The sequence below is a fragment of the Stomoxys calcitrans genome, chromosome 2, assembly GCF_963082655.1.
Source record: "Stomoxys calcitrans chromosome 2, idStoCalc2.1, whole genome shotgun sequence".
NCBI lineage: Eukaryota > Metazoa > Arthropoda > Insecta > Diptera > Muscidae > Stomoxys > Stomoxys calcitrans.
In genome coordinates this window covers 111,541,002-111,563,346 of record NC_081553.1, presented here as the reverse complement: position 1 = coordinate 111,563,346, position 22,345 = coordinate 111,541,002, and the positions used below count along the sequence as shown (strand labels likewise).

The following is a 22,345-nucleotide window of genomic DNA, read 5'->3' as shown; positions in this document are numbered from 1 at the left end:
AATAATCAGGACGGGACACATAGGGCTACTGGTTGTTAGTGCCCTTATGGTCATTTTACTGTCCGTAAAGATGTTCACTCACGTCCTCCCGTTAGCACCACACCACCTCACGCATTCCGTGATCGCCCGGATCTCCACCTGCAGGACCGTATTATGGTCAGACAGTCTAAAACAGATTTCAATGTCGACCCCCAGGCTCACTCTTCCTCTAGCTTTGTTCCATCCGTACAGGAAATAGGAGTATCTAAAAGTCGACTTTTCATTGCAACTTGGGACCCCTACACCAAAATCGACAATTCTGCTTATTTACGTAACTATTGAGCCAAAAATGAGCTGTAATGTAAAATGAAAGAAGAGCGCGATGAACTTGAACAGAGCACGCATTTTGATAATAAAATTCAATAATTTGCAAGTGTTGTTCGTTTGTAAGACGATTCATGGTCTTACCGTGAAACACAACAAGAAACGTGCGTGAACTATTTAAACCAGTCTTGCCAAAAAGATAATAGCTAAAAAATTACCCTTTATAAAAATCAATTTGTGTTTGTTTGTTTGTATGTACGATTATATTCCGTATAGACTAAAAATCGATGGAAGCGATTTTTTGAAAATTTGACATATTGTGTAGATAAGACATGTGGTGAAAATAGGGTACTTAATTTTTCGATATATTGGGTTGCCCAAAAAGGATTTTTCATATAGTCGGCGTTGAAAAAATTTCATTCTAAGTTTTACTAAAAATGCATTTACTTTCTTTTAAAAAATCCGCAATTACTTTTAGGGCAACCCAATATAAAGGGGGAGACCTCCCCCTTACCAAAAATTTTCACAAAAGCCAGATCTCGAAGATGGGTGGTGCGTTGGAAGCGAAATTTTGCTTGCGCTCTTATAGTAACCTGAAAACAAAAATTTGGTATCTAAATTTGGGATGGGGTACCTGGTGGGACCGCATCGCCCACAAAACCCGCAAAAGGGATCTATAGACCAATCACGACAATAAGGGACTCCAATGAAAGGTACTTGCGATTAAAAGATTAGTGCCAATTGTCTGGATGGCTATTCCTAAAATTCCCCACAAACCGCATGTATTCACCGACCATAGTAATATAGAGCTCAAAAAAGGTATTTGAGGTTATGGCACGAATTCGAAATCTATACGATAATGTCGGTAAACAGATCTACCGACCATGGGAATATAGAGCTCAAACTAAAGGTATAAGAGACTTAAAGAAGGCGCAGGGGAGCCGGACCGGTCCGACTAGTCTTATATAAAGGGTGATTTTTTTGAGGTTAGGATTTTCATGCATTAGTATTTCACAGATCACGTGGGATTTCAGACATGGTGTCAAAGAGAAAGATGCTCAGTATGCTTTGACATTTCATCATGAATAGACTTACTAACGAGCAACGCTTGCAAATCATTGAATTTTATTACCAAAATCAGTGTTCGGTTCGAAATGTGTTCATTCACCGTAACGTTGCGTCCAACAGCATCTTTGAAAAAATACGGTCCAATGATTCCACCAGCGTACAAACCACACCAAACAGTGCATTTTTCGGGATGCATGGGCAGTTCTTGAACGGCGTCTGGTTGCTCTTCACTCCAAATGCGGCAATTTTGCTTATTTACGTAGCCATTCAACCAGAAATGAGCCTCATCGCTGAACAAAATTTGTCAAAATTTGAACACATTTCGAAACGAACACTGATTTTGGTAATAAAATTCAATGATTTGCAAGCGTTGCTCGTTAGTAAGTCTATTCATGATGAAATGTCAAAGCATACTGAGCATCTTTCTCTTTGACACCATGTCTGAAATCCCACGTGATCTGTCAAATACTAATGCATGAAAATCCTAACCTCAAAAAAATCACCCTTTATAAATAAAATTTGTGTTTGTTTGTCGGTTTGTTTGTTCCGTATAGACTCAAAAACGGCTGAATCGATTACCTTGAAATTTTCACAGATTGTGTAGGTTGGTCTGGAAAGAAACATAGGCTATATAATTTTTTGATATCGCGTGGGGGGCGGACCCTCCCCCTTACCCCAAAAGTACAACCGAAAAATAAGAATGGAGCGATCGGGACAATATGGGATTAAAATGAAAGGTATTCAAGAGTAGAGTACGAATTTCATAATAAAAGTTGGGACCACGTTCCTGCGGGACCTCCTCGGCCCCAAAACCCCTTAAAATAGGATTATTTGACGATCATGACAATATGGGACTCAAATGAAAGGTATTCGGGAGTAGATTACGAATATGGTAAGCAAGAAGAAATATGCTTTGTAATTGGTTGATATCGGAAGGGGGCGGACCCTCCCCGTTACCCCAAAAATACCAACCAAAATCACAAGTGGACCGATATAGACAATATGGATATCAAATGAAAGGTATTAAAGAGTAGAATACGAATATGGTATTAAAAATTGGGTCCAAGTACCCAGGAAGTCACCCTAACCTCAAAATGTCTAAAAACAGACAAATTGGTCGTCCATATCAATATGGGGCTTAAATGAAAGGTATTCGGGAGTAGATTACGAATCTGGCATACAAAATAAGATCGAAGTGTAGGGGGTCACTCCACCCCCCAAAAACTACCCAAATGGGCATATGACCCATCGTGACTATATGGGACTCGGTTTGTTTGTTTGTTCCGCAGAATCAAAAAAGGAAACATAGGTTATATAATTTTTTCATATCGGATGGAGGCTGACCCTCCCCCTTACATCAAAAACTCTACCCAAATCCAAAAGAGGACTGATGGGCACATAATAGGTATCAAATGAAAGGTATTGGAGACTAGAAAATGAAAATCATATTAAATTTTGGGTCCAAGTACCCAGCGGGCCGCCCCAACCCAAAAACTCCTCTAAACAGAAATATTCGTCGTTCCTATCAATATGGGACTCAAGTATTCGGCAGTATATTACAAATATAGCATTAAAAATTAGGCCCAAGTAATGGGAGGTCGCCTCACCCCCTTTTGGGGTGGCCTCACCCCATGGCTATATAGGACTCAAATAAAACATATCTGGGAGTAGATTAAAAATATGACATTAAAATTTGCGTTCAATTCAAGATGGCTCTTTTCCTCCTAAAAATACGTTGAATCGATTAATTGACCCATTTTGGCAATATGGGACTCAAATGAAAGGTATTTGCGAGTAGAAAACGAATTTAATATCCAAATTTGTGGGTTCGCCCTAAATCACCCCTTAAACTGAACTTTATTTCCGACTATAGCAATATGGAGCTCAAATCAATGGTATTTGAGAGAAAAGAACAAATTTTAAATCTATTTTTAGGACAAAGTGCCGATGGCCTCCCCAGCCCCAAAATATCCTCCAAACGGTTCATACAATACTTACCGACCATAACAAAATGGGGTTCAATGTAAAGGGATTTGGGAGTGGACACGAATTTGATATTCACATTTAAATCGAAATGTCTCCCCTAAAAAGCACTTCCTACTACCCTTATTTTAAAAATACCAGATCTCGGAGATTGGTAATGCGATTAGAACGAAATTTGTCACCAAAAAAAATATGTTTTCTATTGTTGGGGACGGGTGCCGCGGGGACAGCCCAAAACCCGCCATATGGATACATAGACCAATCACGGCAGTATAGAGCCATGTGTTTAGGCAGCCGCCCCACCCCAAAATATCTCCCTATTATATAAAAGCTATTTGGAGTGGATATTTATTGATTTTTGGGGAAATTTATATTCATTTTCGGAACAAAGACCCTGGGGTCCACCCCACCCTCTAACACAACTTATTTACCGATCATGCCATAGAGCCATGTGTTTGGGTAGCCGCCCCACCCCAAATACCTCCCTATTATATAAAAGCTATTTGGGGTGGATATTTATTGATTTTTGGGGAAATTTATATTCATTTTCGGGACAAAGATCCAGGGGTTCACCCCACCTTCAAGCACAACTTATTTACCGATCATGCCATTATGGGATTTATACGAAATGTTTCTGAAAGTAGAGCACGATGGCCAAGTGCCCACCCCCGAAATACCCCCTAAACCCGAAATATTTACCAATTCAGTAATATGGGGCTCAAAAGAAAGGCATTTGGGAGTAGAGTAAAAATTTGCCCAGGAACCGAGCAGGGGCAAACTTTTCAATGAGTGCTTTTCGATTCAAGTTGACTTTACCAACGATAAGGGACCTTTTTTATAGCCGGTCCGTACGATGTGCCGCAGTGCGACACCTCTTTGGGGAGAATTTTTTGACCATGCCATGCATGGTATGGTACCTCGCAAATAACGCCAGCATTAAGAGGGGATAATCACCGCTTTAAATTTTGTCCGAAATTCCGCCAGGATTCGAACGCAGGCGTTCAGCGTCATAAGCGAACATAGGCTACAGTAGCACGATATCCACATTCAGGGCCAAGTGTCCCCACCCTAAATAGATATTAGAGAGTTAAAGAAGGCGCTGCGGAGCGGGCCATGTCCAGCTAGTAGCTAATATAATTAAAACTTTTCCAAATATCTCTTCTCACTGTGTAGCAACATTTAATATTGTGTTTCCTCTAAGATAACACTGCGCTCTGAATAATAACCCATCCATACACAAAATCATTCACGTTAAAGTATTTACCGCAACACTCAATGAACGATAAACGGCTGAGTAAATTCAGATGCATTAACTTCATCCATCCACTCCTACCACAACCACTACGGTCGACTGTGCTTTGCAGAGCATGGGCTGGAAGGTGAAGTTGATTACAGCAGACAATTGCTTGGCGATGAGGCGATTTAATTCGACGCCTATGCTTTCCAATATAAATCATTATGCTCATGTAGTGGAGACCTAATAAGAGTATCGAAATCAGCATCGTCATCATCATTATCATCATTTTTGTCGTCATCTGCAATATTGCCATCCCAAGTAGGTGTTGCACCCCACCGTCAACTTTTTTTTTTTTTTTTTGTGGGAATACAGTATTATATGCACCATGGTTGGTAGGAGGACGAGAACATCTGTTGTGGATGCCTATTTTGATGAGGCTTATTTTTGGTCTTTACCAGCCATTCAAACATTTAATTCGTTCGTTCGTTCATTCATTCATTTATTCCACCGGCATTGGCAGACATAACACACATAACTCACAATTGCGAGGGTTTGCCATATCAGAGTCCACTGGTGTGCAACAACCATGTCGGAGTGGTGTTCCTCCCCATAACTGATCATGGGGAGAAAACAAGTGGCAGCAACACAACATTTTGCGGCCAACAACAATCAATGCCAGTCTGCTCTGGAAAAGTTGTGGAAGAGTTGAGCCCGCTAAACTCATGTTAGCCAGTTCCATCATCGCATAGCAATTTTTCCCCAACTTATAGACACAAGTGGCTGTGTGTAAGCTGAAGTACCCTCCCATTTAAAACGAAATTAGGCTGCATTGCATGCTTAGCCGCAACACCACTCACTGTTGGAGTTTTGGGTTGTTTGTTTCTCTCTCCTCATCCCTGAGTTAATTTTTTTTTATTATTTTAAAATTTGTTTGATTCAATTCTGTCGAGTATATGTAGCTTTTTTTTGGGTGGAACATATGACGGAATTGTGATAGCCCAACATCCACACCAGACGGATGTTATGCGTGTGGGACAGTTTGATAACAAAAGAATTGAGACCGGAAGATTGTTAATGATTTTTAGAGTTTGTATTTCAAATAAAAAAAAATAAATGTTTATCTAGATGGTGGTTCGTTGGGTTGGTGGTAATGTTTGACAGCAGCCAACACCTGACCAAACTTAAAATTCCAATTTACAAATATTTTAGCTTTAACAATGCCTTTCTACAAACCGAAAAAACAAACCCTTCATCAGAATCAAATTGAAAAAAAACAAGTAAAAATGTGCTAAGTTCGGCAGGGCCGAATCTTATGTACCCTCCACCATGGATCACATTTGTCGAGCTCTTGCCACGGTATCTCTTTTTAGGTAATCAAAGGATAAACGAAAAGAATTGCTTTGTTATTGGAACAATATCAAGTTATGGTTCATTTCGGACCATAATTGAACTGAATTGAGCAGAAGTCATTGTGTAAAATTTCAGCCAAATCTAGTAAGAATTGCGCACTTTAGGGGCTGAAGAAGTAAAATAGGGAGCTCGGTTTATAGGGGAGCTGCATTAGGCTATAAACTGATACATGCCATTTTCAACAGGTATGTTAAGGGACATGAGAGAAGCCGTTGTACAAAATTTCAATTAAATCGGATAATAATTGCACCCTCTAGTGGCTGAAGAAGTCAGGACCCCAGATCGGTTTATATGGCAGCTATATAAGGTTAGAAACCGATTTGAACCTTATTTGGCACAGTTGTTGAACGTCATAGCAAAACACCTCTTGCAAAATTTCAGCCAAATCGGATAATAATTGCGTCCTCTAGAGGCTCAATAAGTCAAGACCCCAGATCGGTTTATATGGCAGCTATATTAGGTTATGGACCGATTTGAACCATTTTTAATACAGTTGTTGGAAGTCATAACAAAACACGTCATGCAATATTTCAGCCAAATCGGATAGGAATTGCTCCCTGTAGAGGCTCAAGAAGTCAAGACCCCAGATCGGTTTATATGGCAGCTATATCAGGTTATGGACCGATTTGAACTATTCTTAGCACAGTTGTTGAAAGTCATAATAAAACAACCCATGAAAAATTTCATTCCAAGCGGATAAGAATTGCGCCCTCTAGAGGCTCAAGAAGTCAAGTTTCATGATCGGTTTATACGGCAGCTATATCAGGTTATGAACCGATTTGAATCATACTTAGCACAGTTGTTGAAAGTCATAATAAAACACCTCATGCAAAATGTCAACTAAATCGGATAGGAATTGCTCCCTGTAGAGGCTCAAGAAGTCAAGACCCCCGATCGGTTTATATGGCAGCTATATCAGGTGATGGGCCGATTTGAACTATTCTAAGCACAGTTGTTATACGTCATAACAAAACACCTCATGCAAAATGTCAGCCAAATCGGATAATAATTGCGTCCTCTAGTGGCTCAAGGAGTCAAGACCCCAGATCGGTTTATATGGCAGCTATATCAGGTTATGGACCGATTTGAACCAAACTCAGCACAGTTGTTGGAAGTCATAATAAAACACCTCATGCAAAATGTCAACTAAATCGAATAAGAATTCTGCCCTCTAGCGGCTCAAGTAGTCAAGATCCCGGATCGGTTTTTATGGCAGCTATATCAAAACGTGGACCGATATAGCCCATTTACAATCCCAACCGACCTACACTAATAAGAAGTATTTGGGCAAAACTTAAACCGGCTAGCTTTACTTCTTCGAAAGTTAGCGTGCTTTTGACAGACAGACCGGCGGACAGACAGACGAATATGGCTAGTTCGACTTCAAATGCCATGACGACTATGTATACTTTATGGAGTCTTAGACGAATATTTCGAGGAGTTACAAACAGAATGACGAAATTAGTATATCCCCATCCTATGGTGGAGGGTATAGCAACAAATATTGAGAAAATCAACATTACATTTAATGAGTAATTAGGGTCTTTGATAGTCAATATCCAAAACAGATGCTGAACAGTTTAAGTGCGAGGTTGGGCTCAAGAAGAACACCCAGAAGTTAAGTTGGCTTTTAATAGCCAAGGATATTTTCTGAATTTCGATACTATTTAACAATCTTTCAACTGCTTTTACCTATGTCATCGGCCTCTCTAACAAAAACATAGACTCCTCGAAGAAGTGCAAAAATGTCCCTTTTCGGCAACAGTACAGTAGTCATCCAAAACACTGCAGTTACCTGGTGAACATGCCATCCCTAAGAAAACGGTAGAATTGTAGGTCCAAGAACCTTTTCTAATGTCTGTAAGAACTTAGGTTAGTTAGGTTAGGTTGAATGGGTTGCCCACCAAAGGTGAGTTCACTCGGAGGCCAGTTTGGCCCATTGTGGTACTCTAGAGAGAGAAAGCGACCTTTCTAGAAAGCGACCTGACCCAACTGCTTGATGAAAGCACTCCTTGTTCCGATGATACAATGGCGCAGTGGCAAACTATTGCCCACTCCATAGAAAATGCCGCGAAATCCGTACTTGGGTACCGGAATCCTCCTCCAAGGAACCCATGGTACGACCAAGAGTGTCGAGATGCTACCGAAGCCAAGAATGCGACATATAGAGCAACCCTGCAATCAGTAGCAACGCGCCAAATGAAGGGGAGGTATCGGGAGAAAAGAAGAGAGGAGAAGCGTCTATTCCGCCGAAAGAAATAGGAAATGGAAAGACGTGAGTGTGAGCGAATTGAGATGTACAGGAGTCAGAATGAAGTCCGGAAGTTCTACCAAAGAATTAAACATCAAACCGATGGCTTTGGTGCAGGCACATCCTCCTGCAGAGACAAAGAAGGGAATCTGGTAACTGACACAGATAACATGCTGAGGATATGGAAAGAACATTTTACCCAACTGCCAGTGTCCGATGTTGGCGGCGAAGAGGATACCGCAAAACCAATCCCTGATGATGGTATAGAATGTTTATCTCCTAGTCAGAATGAGGTCCAAGTAGCAGTGATCCGACTTAAGAACAAGGCAGCAGGAGCCGACGGGTTACCCGCTGAACTATTTAAGACCGGAGGCAATACGCTGATAAGGCGTATGCATCAGCTTATCTGCGCAATCTGGCTCGCATATCCGAGGATTGGAACCTCAGCATACTATGTCCCGTACACAAGAAAGGAGACAAGACGGAATGTGCCAACTACAGAGTAATAAGTCTCCTCCCCATCGCATACAAGATACTCTCGAGCGTACCAAGTGAAAGATTAAAACCTAAAAAAACCAAAAAAAAACCTATCAATGCGGCTTTAGACCTGGTATATCCACCCTAGACCAGATATTCACACTGCGCCAAATCCTGGAAAAGACCCGAGAAGGACAAGTCAACACCTACCATCACTTTGTTGACTACAAAGCCGCCTTCGATACTCCTTTGCGTTCAAAGGTATTTCAAGCCATGTCTGAGTTTAGTATCCCTGTCAAATTAATAAGACTCTGTAGGATGATACTTGCTGATACGCGTTCCTCAGTAAGAATAGGAAAGAATCTCTCCGAACCATTTAATACCAAATGAGGTTTCAGACAAGGAGAAAGCCTATCGTGTGATCTCTTTAATATACTGTTGGAGAAGATTATACGAGATGCAGATGTGAATAGATATGGCACACTAATCGCAAGAGAACACATTCTACTCACCTATGCCGACGACATCGATATCATAGGTCGGTCACTGGAAGAAGTAACTGTAGCCTTTGAAAGAATCGAAAGTGAGTCAATAAAAATGGGTCTGGCAGTAAATGGAGATAAGACGAAATGGATGGTTTCAACTCCCAAAAAGCCTTGCAGACAAAGAAAATGGAGAAAGTTGGGAGCCACAACTTTGAAACAGTCAGTAACTTTATCTACCTCGGCACCGCCGTAACCGAAACGAATGACACCAGTTTTGAGATTAAGCGAAGAATAATACTGGCAAACAGATGCTACTTTGGACTAAGTAAGCAGTTTATAAACAAGGCCACCTCTCGAGAGACGAAGAGTACACTATACAAGACACTGATACTACCCGTGCTGTTATATGGTTCTGAAGCATGGGTTCTTGTGAAAGCAGATGAGGCAGTGCTTGGAGTATTTGAGAGAAAGATTCTTCGTAAAATATAAATGGACCAGTTTGCGTAAACGGAGAATATAGGCGACGTATGAACCACGAGCTGTATGAGCTGAAGGACGACGATAGCATAGTTACGCGCATCAAAATACAACGGCTGCGTTGGTTAGGTCATGTTGTCAGAATGGACGAAGAAGCTCCAGCAAAGAAGTATTTTAAAGGCAAACACGGTGGTACACGTAAACCGGGAAGACCAAAAGCCCGATGGAAAGATCAAGTTGTCGGAGACACCTCGAAACCTGGTGTCAGAGATTTTAGAATGAGCGCAGAAGATCGAGGCGCTTGGAATGCTATTCTATGTTCGGCTAAAGTAAAGAGAGAGAAAGCGAAGAGAAGGAAAATGTGAGACTAGAAGTTATATACGAATAAAAGAAAAAAGACAGGAGGAGTGGAGAACCTGTGCGGGGGGTGAGGAAACCGCCCGTCCTAGGGCGCAGTGTCCAGTTATGACCCCCGTCAAAGTACTCATCGACCTCTTATCGAACGACAGCAACTCCCTCGTCTTCCTCCGGTCAATGACCGACCATAGCGCCTTCGCAGTCAGGCAACCATCTACCGAGTCCCACCTCGCCACCGACGCCGCCCTGGCCATCCCCTCTACTGTGTTTAGTAGCTCGACAAATGACACGTAGGCAAGATCGATGACTGGTCCGTCTGGCGCAGACGAACTCCTCCTCGCGCACTCGTCCGCCCTGGAATCCCCTATCGAGGGATTCCAAACAATCCGCCACACATCTCGAACTCACCATCCTCGTCCCCATGGCCTTGAGCGCCGCCATACTGTCCACATAAATTCTGAGTTTTGAGGGCGCCAAGCCCCTTACCAGACCCTGGGTCTAAACACTAAATATGCAGTAGCAGCCAGTCTGGATATGAATAAATACCATTACTGGCTGGCCTTCCTCTATGTAGTGCATGGTTGTTGCTTACAGAGCTAAATTTAATGAAAGAAGCAGCTTCTGCAAGTAAACAAATTATCATTGTGGTGGTGATGCATATCACGAGAAATGGGGAAATTCGGATGCATGAAAGGTTTGGGCTACTTTACTACCAGGACCAGCCATAAAATACTGGATGCTACATTTGTCCCGGAGGATATCAGAGGAAAAATACATGACTGGGTAGTCTAAAATGATCATAGCTTCTCGAATCATCTTTACATTAGCTGCATATTCTTCATTTTGGTTTAAAAATAAACAAGTGATCAAGATTACTGATTATTTCGTTGCGATTAACATCAACATCGTAATAAATTTAGCATTTAGCTGTTAATGCAGCGGTGTTAGTTTAAATTATACATGAGAGTTTTTTCAAGTGTATTTGTGTACACAAAGGTTTATATGTTTTCGCATTTCGATATTGTTCCTTTAAAAGGTGTGAAAGGGAGTGGTAGGGAGAAGCTCCACATGCACTGCTGTGCTTTAGTTGTTGCTGTTGTTAAATTTGGTGCCTACTTCGGTTGTTATTGTTCTGGTTCGATGAGTGCAGTTAGTGGTTGACGCAGCGACGGTGTTGGTATTGACGGTGTTGATGTTAGCAAAAGTGCGATCACCCGATGTCGTTGTTACTTGAAAAATGTACATTTTTGTGGTCTTTGAGGTAGAGTGGTAAAGTGGAATTATGGTAAAGAGTGGTAAAGTGGATATGAATGTTGCTGTTATTCGCCAGTGATTTTCATGTTTTATTATATTTCTGTTGTTACTGTATTAAAACACACAAAATTGGTGTTAAATAATTTCTCTGGTATATAACAAGGGTGACAGTATGCGGGAGCATTGAAACATTTGTAAACCTAAGAAAAACCCAGTTAGGAAAGGCTTAAGTCGGGCGGAGCCGACTATGTAATACCCTAAACTACCCCACAATTATTTAGGGCAATAGATTTATGTATATGAGAGCTATATCTAAATCTGAACCGACTTTTTTTCGGACAGATCGTAGCAAAACACTACAAACAAAAAATGTCAGCCAAATCGGATAACAATTGGCGCTTCCAATGGCTCGATTTGGCCCATACTTGGCAAGATAATTGGAAGGCGTAATGGAACGCCAAGCAAAAATATTCAGCCCAATGCAATAACAATTGAGGCTTCTAGGGGCTCAAGATGTCTAATCGGGAGATCAGGTTATACCGATTTGGACCATACTTGGCACGACCATTGGAAGTCGTAACAAAACACAAAGTGCAAAATTTTCAATCCAAACGGATAATAATCGCAAGTCCACAGAGGGCGTAGATTGATTCCGTGGTTAAAATAGGGCACTTCATTTTGTTTAAGTTTATCCCAGTGTTGTAGAACTTAAGAAAAAAGAATAAGTAAAAGCTTGCAAAGTTCGGCAGGGCCGAATATTATATATCCTTCATCATGGATAGCATTTGTCAAGTTCTTTGAATGACTTTTTCAAATATATATGGGCTATATAAAGATATTGACCGATATCGACCGTACTTGTCATGGCTGTAAGAAGTCATAGAAAAATACCAAATCCATAACTTCAGGTAAATCGAGAAATAATTGCAGCCTCCAGAGGCTCAGGAAGTGAAATTGGGAAATCGGTTTATATGGCGGCTATATAAGGTAATGAACCACTTTGAATCATTCTTGGCACAGTTGGATACAAATTTCAGCCAAATTGGATAAAAATTGCGTCCTTTAGAGGCTTTAGAAATCCAATCGGGAGATCAGTTTATATGGCATATATCTGGTTATGGGCTGAATAAGATCTTACTTGGAACAGTTGCTGGAAGTCATACCGAAACAATGTGTTCGAAATTTCAGCCAAATCGGATAAGAATTGCGCCATCTAAGTCGAATAAGGAGATCGGTTTACATGGAGGCTATATCAGGTTATGGGCTGATGTAGACCATACTTGGCACAATTGCTGGAAGTCATACCAAAACGATATGTGCCTCTAGAGGGCGTAATTATTATTCGATTTGCCTGAAATTTAGTATGAAGTGTTTTGTTTTAACTTCCAACAACTTTGCCAAGTATGGTCCCAATCGGTTCATTACCTGATAGAGCTCCTATATAAACCGATCTCGGCTCTTGATTTCTTGAACCGTTAGAGGGCGCAATTAATTTTTAATTTGTAATTTATTTATTTACACCCGCACAACAAGAATATAAAATTCTTATAATTAAAGTGCGGGTAATATCTTCAACAATTGTACATAGTAAACTCTTAAAACTAAGAATCTATAGCTATACAATACATCACAGATTTTGAATGAATAACTTACGGAAAAAACTAACAATTGTGGCTTTGTAGATTGAATTTAAAAGAAAAAAAACAAAAGTGAATTTATCAATTAAAGAGGAATTAATAGACTTAGTTGATCCGAAAAAAAAGAAATTAAGGTAAGTATAGAAGAATAAAAATAAATATATAAATTAGTCTTAACATTCATCAACTTAATGCAGTAAAATGTTTCCAAAGTCTGGTTTTAAATGTTGCCGAGTTACTGAGTAATTGCAGATCGTTAGGAAGAGAATTCCAGAGACGTACAGCGAATATGAACATATCCCATTCAGAAACAAGCCTCCGATACATTTTGGGAATGATTTTTTTACCTTTAGTAGATCTGGCGAAATCAATAAATCCATACAGATATTGCGATGCCTGCGTGTAGATCAGTTTATAAAGGAAAGTAAGCGATCTTAGGAACAACAATTGCTGTAAGGAGACGCCATACAGAGATAAAGAGTATTCAGAAATGAAATCGCGCCATCTCAAGCCAAATACATAACGAGTAACGCTATTAAAAAAGTGTTTAGCTTACGTCTACTTACCGAGTCGCAATTAGCAAACATCTCACAGCCGTAGAGAATGCCAGGAACAAGATAAGTCTTTGCCAAGAGAGACCTAACCCGCAGCGGAGTAACCGTCTGAGTGGCCCAGAGAGCACGCAATTTTGAATATCCCTGACCAACGACAGAGTCGATATGATTACTCCAAGTCAGAGTGCTGTTAATAACAACGCCCAAGTTCTTTGCATGAGGAACGATTTCCAATCTAGGGTCGTTAATGAATATACCGACATCACATGAAAAACGAGACAGCCTGTTTCTGATAACCACACACTTGGACTTTACAGGGTTGAGACACAGGCCATTGGCTTTCGCCCACGTGCTGACTCTTGACAGATCATGATTAGGCAGACGTATGTTTTCAGCAATCTCATCCCTCGGACTGCCGATATATATTTGTACATCGTCAGCGTACATATATACCTCACAATAAGACAATTGACCCGCCAAGTCGTTACTGTACAATGAAAAGAGAAGAGGACCCAGAATTGATCCCTGAGGAACACCTTTTGAAACAAGCAGAGGTGCCGATAGAGAAGACTTATAACTGACGGACTGAGTGCGGTGTGACAGGTACGACAAAATAAGACGAACGGACGTAGAGGAAAAATTGTAAAGATGTCTCATCTTATCACATAACAAGGAATGATCCACAGTGTCAAATGCCTTAGAATGGTCAAGAAAAACAAGGAAATTTATCTTGTCATTCTCCAAATTGACCCTGATCCTCTCAGTGACCTCTGCCAAGGCAGTTACGCAGCTGTGGTTAGGTCGAAATCCGGACTGTCTCACATATAACAAAGAGTTCTCGTTGACAAAAGACGACATTTGCAAATACAACAATTTCTCAAAGACCTTTGACAAGTAACAAAGAATCGCAATTGGTCTATATTCCTTGGAATTTTTAGGCAGTGGGATGACTTTGGCATGTTTTCACGCTAATGAAAAGTAACTCGTGGTCAAAATCCTATTGAAAACATAGGATGGAATATTAAAGTTCATTCTAAGTTTTATTAAAAATGCATTTACTTTCTTTTAAAAAATCCGCAATTACTTTTTGGGCAACCCAATAGTTTGTTTAGACTTTCAACCACTGAGACAAGTATGCTTTAAATCGGATCATAACCTGATATAGCACCCATTAAAACCGATTTTCCGATTATGAATATTTCTTTAACCACTAGAGGGCGCAATTCTTATCCGATTTGGCTGAAGTTTTAAACAATTACTTCCACTTTATGACTCAAATCGATTCATTACTTGGTATAGCTCCCATAGCATAGCAATTCTTATCCATTTTTATTTTTTTTTTTGCCTAGAAAGAGATATCGGGCAAAGAAATTGGTAAATGAGATCCATGATATGCGGGTATATAAGGTTCGGCCCGGCTGAATTTAGCAAGCTTTTACTTGGTTTTTAGTTACTTAGTTGCTTTTGAGAGACCGACGGACGCGAAGATCAGTGATTATCATGCCGAGGGTGAGATGTCAATATCACATCGTTCACATTTTATTTCGTTGTTTAGACTAATCATCCCGTAGATGGCGCTGTATGAATTTTTGTTGCCGTTGAAGAGCATTTGATGTCGGGGGACAGACCCTCCCACTTAGCCTAATTTTCAAAAACGCTAAATCCAAGAGATCGTTGCGGCGATTCAAGCGAAAATTTTGTTTGCACACTTATGGTAACCTTTCTGCACCCTCTTTTCCACCTTGCGTAACCTAACCTATGGTAACCTAAAGGCAAAAAATTTATGTATTATTTACAAAATTCCAAATTGACTACTTTGATCATTTCATTAAGGATAGCCGAGACTTGATCGCTGATTTATATTTTAACCCAACGATAAGGGTCCTCATTTTTACAGCCACCTGGGTCGTAGAGGGATTTCTTTACAAAGTTTCAATTGACTGGAGGACTTACTAATGCCGCCCAATCCCTACTGCTGAAGTCTACGAACCGGGAACTACCCAAAATTGTGGTCAAAAAACAACAAAGTTGGCAACATTTGTAAGGAGTTAACCATGACCAAAAATTTGGTTTTGATTTCCACACCAGGATTTGAACTCAGGCAATCATCGTCCTAGTCGGAAATGCTAACCTATTCGCCTCGGTGCTTACGCTCGTATGTTTTTCTTTTTCTTGAAAACCAGGCAAACCTTTGGCTCAATCTCTTCCTTGTTTATCAGTATTTCAGCTTTGTAAAACTTGTTTTCGCATTGTTATGGCCCTGCGGCTCTCCATTGGAACTAAGCTATAAGCAGGAAGTCCTTTATTATTCAGCTTAATCTTGAATCGGATAGCACTTGACTACTTGATTACTCGATTAGAGTGTTATTTCGGCTATGTATAAAAATCCATATCCTTGAAAGAATTGAGGCAACCTCAATAATGTTAAATTTCTTAAATCCTTATTTAGCATAGTGTAAAGTCAAAATTAAAATATCTGGCATACTTTATTCTGTACACTATTTCAGTTTTGAAACCTTGTTTGTTTAATACATTCGCTGTTGTCATCACAAATTTCTCTCCAAAGCCCTCAATTATTAACTTCGAATGCCTTTGTTTATGCTGCTGCCTTTGTTCATTATAAACGAAGATCCATGAAAACAAGACAAAGGAAAGGCAGCATACATACAACAGCTTTAATATGAAACGGAATGTATGCTCATATAAAATGGTAACAATAAATATGGGATGGGATGGAGTACCAGTCTAAAAAAGTTTAGTAAATACACGCGTTCACATGCTACAATACTTGCCACATGAGCCTTTCTTCCCCCCGGTCCCAGGTGGACGAAAACAACGCAACAATAACACAGAGAATGCAGCCAACTACCGCACAATGAGACAGGTGAGCAACGAAGCCGAAAATTTGTGTATGAATGAAGGCTACCAACTGCCAAAAGCTGCCGTTGACGTTGCCGCTGTCACTGCTTACCTGGTGGGGTAAGTGGCACGTAGCAGGCAGAAGTTTCCTACTCTGTTCGTAAACTGCAATGGAATATTCCTAAAAAAAAATAAACTGCCGTAACCGAAAACAACGGATGGATAGACGTATGAAAGGCACAAACGAAATGAGTTAAAAGCGTAAAAATAATAAGAGTTTGATATGAAATGGGTAGCAGCATGGCATTAACTCGCATATGTTTGGATGGTGGAAATGGAATAGTTAGTTAGTGGTGGGTGATTACTGTTCCTAAGGTCTACAGACCGTTTCGAATCTATCAATTATCTTGCAGTTATTCTAGTCCATGCGGTTTTACTAAAAGTTAATGTTTTCATTTTGTTTTTGTGCATGTTCCAATGCGAGGGTGTATCAAAAAGTTTATTAATTAAATAAAAAAAAAGCTATACATTTTCAAGGAAGAGACAGAGAAAAATTTAATTTAAAAAAATACTACAACTACAAGGAAGAGACAGAGAAAAATTTAATTTAAAAAAATACTACAACTTTAGGGGCCTTGGTGTCAACTTCATTGTAATTTTTTCATGCAATTTTGTCAAAATTTCATTTCTACAGGAAATTTTGTCAAAATTTCATTTCTATAGGAAATTTTGTCAAAATTTCATTTCTATAAGAAATTTTGTCAAAATTCCATTTCTATAGAAAATTTTGTCAAAATTTCATTCTATAGGAAATCTTGTCAAAATTTCATTTCTATAGGAAATTTTGTCAAAATTTCATTTCTATAGGAAATTTTGTCAAAATTTCATTTCTATAGGAAATTTTGTCAAAATTTCATTTCTATAGGAAATTTTGTCAAAATTTCATTTCTATAGGAAATTTTGTCAAAATTTCATTTCTATAGGAAATTTTGTCAAAATTTCATTTCTATAGGAAATTTTGTCAAAATTTCATTTCTATCAAAATTTTGTTTCTTTAAGAAATTTTGTCAATTTTTCATTTCTATAGAAAACTTTGTTAGAATTTCATTTGTATAGGAAATTTTGTCACAATTTTATTTCTATAGGCAATTTTATCAAAATTTCATTTCTATAGAAAGCTAGCCGAACCGGGCCCGTCCGGGAAATTATACTTTGAATACTTATTTTTGACAGGGCTAAGGTTCATCTAAGCTTGGATGTTAGATCTACTCCACTTTTAAACAAGTAAAAAGGCATTAAGTTCGGCCGTGCCGAACTTTGAATACCCACTACCTCGAACATATAGGTAAACCCCCTTTCGTCATAATCCGGAGAAAAATGCATAATTTATGCTCCCACAGCAACTTTATCGAAATATGGTCCGATTTGAACAAAATTCGTCACGGATATTGAGAGATCTAATAAGTAAAAGTCATTGTTAAATTTTGTATAACAAAATATTGCTCTTTTTCGTAGCCATATCCAAATATAGACCGATCTGTACCATATTAAGGTCGGATATCGTAAGGCTCAGAAAAACTCACTGTTTCAAATTTCAGCGAAATCGGGTAACAAATAAAGCTTTTATTGGCTTCAGACCCCTTATCGGCACATCGGTCTATATGGCAGCTATATCTAAATATAGTCCGACCTGAACCTTATTTAGGTCGGATATCAGGAGGCCAAAAATAACTCACTGTTTAAAATTTTAGGGAAATCGATTAAAAAAATAAAGCTTTTATGGCTTTCAGACCCTTTATCGGCAGATCGGTCTATATGAAAGCTGTATCAAAATATGGACCGATGTGTACCATATTTGGGTCGGATTTTGGCGGGCTTAAAACTGCACACTATTCCAAATTTCTTTTATTTGAGCCCCATATTGCCATGGTCTGTAAGTAAGTCCTGTTTGGGCGGTCTTTCGGGGAAGTGGTGGACCCCAAAAAAATTGGTCCTGAAAGTTGGTGTCATTTTGGTTCTCTACTCCCCAATATCTTTCATTTGAGCCCAATATTGCCATGGTTGGTAAATACGTTTGATTTATGGGTTTTTGGGCGGTTAGGTGGGTGGTTCCCCAAACACATAGCCCTGAAAAAAGATTAGCATGGTGTTCTACTCTCAAATATAATTTGTTTGAACCCCATATTGGGGAGTATATGGGATGACACGTCCTCCAAACACTTGGCCCCAAAAAAGGGAATCAAATTAGTTTTCTAATCTCAAAAACCTTTCGTTTGAGCCCCTTATTGCAATAATCAGCAAATATTGCCGGCTTGTGGGGTGGGCCCTAAAAACTCTTCACATCGTGCTCCACTTTCTTTGAGCCCAAAGTTGTCATGGTGTGTAAATACGTCCCATTTGGTGGTTCTTATGGGGGTGAAACGTCCCCTAAGCAGCCCCGAATGTTGATATCAGATTCGTACTCTACTCCCAAATACCTTTGAGTTCCATATTTCCGAAGACGGCAAACATGTCCGGTTGGGGAGGTCATTCGGTGACTTGGCTTCGAAAATATATATCAGGTTCTTATTCTACTCTAAAATACCTTTTATTTGAGTCCTATTTTGCTATGGTAGGTATATTTGTCCCCTTTGCTGGTGCATTAGGGAGGGTCCACACGGTGACTTGGCTACAAAAATATATATCAGGTTTGAATTCTACTCTAAATTACCTTTTATTTGAGCATCATTGCTATGGTAGTTATGTTCGTACCCTTTGCTGGAGCATTGCTCTACTCCCAAAGACTTTTCATGCTCTACTCCCAAAGACCTTTCATTTAAGCTACATATTGCTATGATCGGTAAATTTGTCCTCTTGTCATGTGGGTTGTTTTTCGGGAGGGGCGCCCCAACACTTTGTTCCACATTTGGATATCAGACTTGTATTCTCCTCTCAAATATATTTTATTTAAGCCCCATATTGCCATTGGCAGGCAATAAGTCCTGTTTGGGGTGTTTTGGGGAAGGGCCCCCTAGAAAATGGGTCCCGAAAGTGGGCATCAATTTGAGCCCCACATTGCCATAGTCGGTAAATATGTCCAACTCCATATGTCTTGACTCCATATTTAAATATCAGATTCGTTTTCCACTCCCAAATTCCTTTCATTTAAGCCCTATATTGTCGTGGTTGCTCTATAAAAATATTTGGTGGGTTTTTGGGGTGGGGCGGCCACTCTAGGTACCCATCCGAAATTTGGATATCAAATTTTTGGTTTTAGGTTACTATAAGAGAGCACACTTAATTTCGCTTAAATCACACAACCCATCTCTGAGATCTGGCGATTCTGGAAATTAGGGTAAGGGGGAGGGTCCGTCCCCCCTTCAGATATCATAGAATGTAGTACCCTATTTTCACCACGAGACCACTATGCACTATATGTGAAAATTTCATCGTTATCATGAGAAGATCAGCTGAGAGATATAGGACGCGTACACTATAGGAGATTGGCAAGTATCGCTACTTCCACATGCAAATATGTGACTACAACAACAACAATCCTGCACCTAACGCTTCTTTCTTTTTTGGCTATTATCTTTTTGGCAACACTAGTTTAAACAGCTCACGCAGTGTGTTGTGTTCTATCTTTCGTCTGCTTGATTCTGTTGAGTGTCCAGATTCAGGAACTCTACGACAAAGATGGGGTGCTTCCAGAGAGACCTGGATCTGCGATCAGTAGGTCTGGCTGGGCAGTTAAAAAGATGACGTGTGTCGCATGGTCCCTGGTCACAATCGGGACATACATCCTGCTCGTTGGCATCAATCCTTGCTCTGTAGGAATTGAGGCGGCTGCATATGCCGGATCGTAATTGAGCCAGAACTAATATGGTTTGCCGGAGGAGGTCAATTTCTTCGGTTGTAATGGGGGGCGGTCGTTCTCTAAGGCCACAATCACCCAGTAGCTATTCATCGCATATGCTACCGTGTCTGCATGAATGTTATCTAGGCCTAGTTGATACGCCACTTGATCTAGAGGTTCTCTCTTGTAGCGCTGGTCCTCACGCTCTAGATCATGTAGATCTACCTTTAGGCTTCTGGGCTGTGAATACCTATCCACAAGTTGATGCTTTAGATGGTCTCTGCGATAACAGCCCAGAAGGTATTGCTTAGACGGCATGTTGTTATGTCTTTGCAGGGGTAGGATCTTGCATCTTTCCGTTTTTGTTTTCACTGTCAAACTTCCATGAATATGCTTTTATTAATAAAGTGCGCTAAGAAAATTCATCGCGCGATTTTTCCATTTTTTGGACGAAGCTTATTTTTGGCTCAATGGGTACGTAAATTAACATAATTGTCGATTTTTGAGTGAAGATCTTCCAGAAGCATTGCAAGAGCTGCCAATGGATCTAGTAAAAGTCACAGTTTGGAGCGGTTTATAGGCTGGTGGTATCATTGGACCGTACTTCTTCAAAGATAATGCGAATCGTAACGTAACTGCGAATGGTGAGCGCTATCGTAAGATGATATCCGTCTTATCTTTGCAAGAGATTGACTTGCATGACAAGTGGTTTCAACAAGACGGTGCCACATGCCACACAGCACGCGTAACAATGGACTTATTGAGAGGCGAGTGCGGTGAAAATTTTTATTTCACGTTCGGGACCGGCTATGAGCACCGCACAAGCTGGAACTTTGAGCTCCGATCTGTGTGGCGTACATTGCTGTCACGAAAGGCTTAGCTGTGAACTACCGGGCGCCTCCACAGGTTGTGGATAGTGGAATGCTCCAGAGTAGCTGCAACGCCAGTCGCGGATAATCAGCGATATCGAGCAGAAAGTCTCTGTGAGAGGCCGAGCGCCACCGGGTCTTGCACAAATACTTAGTGCCTACACAGGCAAGCCTGCTTCAATTGACGCATTGGAAGACAACAATGAAGCGTTTATTCGTGAGATACCGGCCGAAATGTTGGAAAGAGTGGATGGACCATTTGAGGCGCAGTCACGTCCAACATTTGCATGAAATAAGCTTCAAACATTAAATTATATGGAAAATATTATCGATTCAAATAAAAATGTATGCATTTTTCTGAATTTTACGCGTTTGTTTTTTTCTCAACTTTGCTATAGCTCGTAAAAAATCACCCTTTATATAGCGTCCACTCTACCAAGAACCTCGCCCAGTTGTGGGTTCACTCAATAGGTAGTATAATCGGCACTTATCAGCAGCCATACCTTGCTAGCTCTTCGACCACATCGTTTCACGCTACTCCTTGAAGAATAGGGACCCATCAAAGTCTGATAGCTTTTTCCATGGTTTCAAGAAACTCTTTGCATTCAAACCAGTTTCAAACTCCAATGGCCGCTTGACATTTCATGTGTATCGTGACATCCGATCCCGTTTAAGCTCCTGCATTAGCATCGTCTATACTGCATTAATATCAAGAACTCCTAAGCCAGAAAAACGCTGCACATGCCAATAAACGGGAAATGACTCCCAAAATCTAAGTATCTCAGTATAAACTCCTTAAAACCTACCGGTATACACAAAAGGTCCACGGTACTCTTACCTTCTTGATCATCCTGCGGGAGGCTCAGCTGGCTAAGGCCTAATGCCATTCCAGACATCTCTATGTGAGATTCAACCGTAAACATCCAGTGTAATTTCCCCGGCCTAAGCCGCCAATTTCTTCCCGGCCGAGTGTTTACCGAACGAGAACATTACGTATGCTGGGGCTGAGGGACTGCTGATAGGATTTCTTACTGGTCCATTGCAATGTCAGGTCTTTAACGTTGTGGATAGATATCCACCGCCCAGAAGCCTTAAGGTAGATCTACATGATCTAGAGGGCGGGGTTCAGCGCTACAAGAGAGAACCTCTGGATCAAGCGGCATATCAAGCAGGTCTAAACAACATTCATGCAGACACGGTAGCAGATGCGGTAATTGGCTATCGGGTGAATGTAGTCCTTGAAGAACGACCGCCTCCTATTGCACCTGAAGAAATCAACCTCCCCCGGC

General features: G+C 40.4%; 1 protein-coding gene across 4 annotated transcripts in view; it reads right to left on the bottom strand.

Moving 5' to 3' along the window:
• Positions 1 to 22,345, bottom strand: part of LOC106091264 (bromodomain-containing protein DDB_G0270170) — a 460,861-nt gene that overhangs the window by 436,053 nt on the left and 2,463 nt on the right. The gene's annotated exons all lie outside the window — the stretch shown is intronic.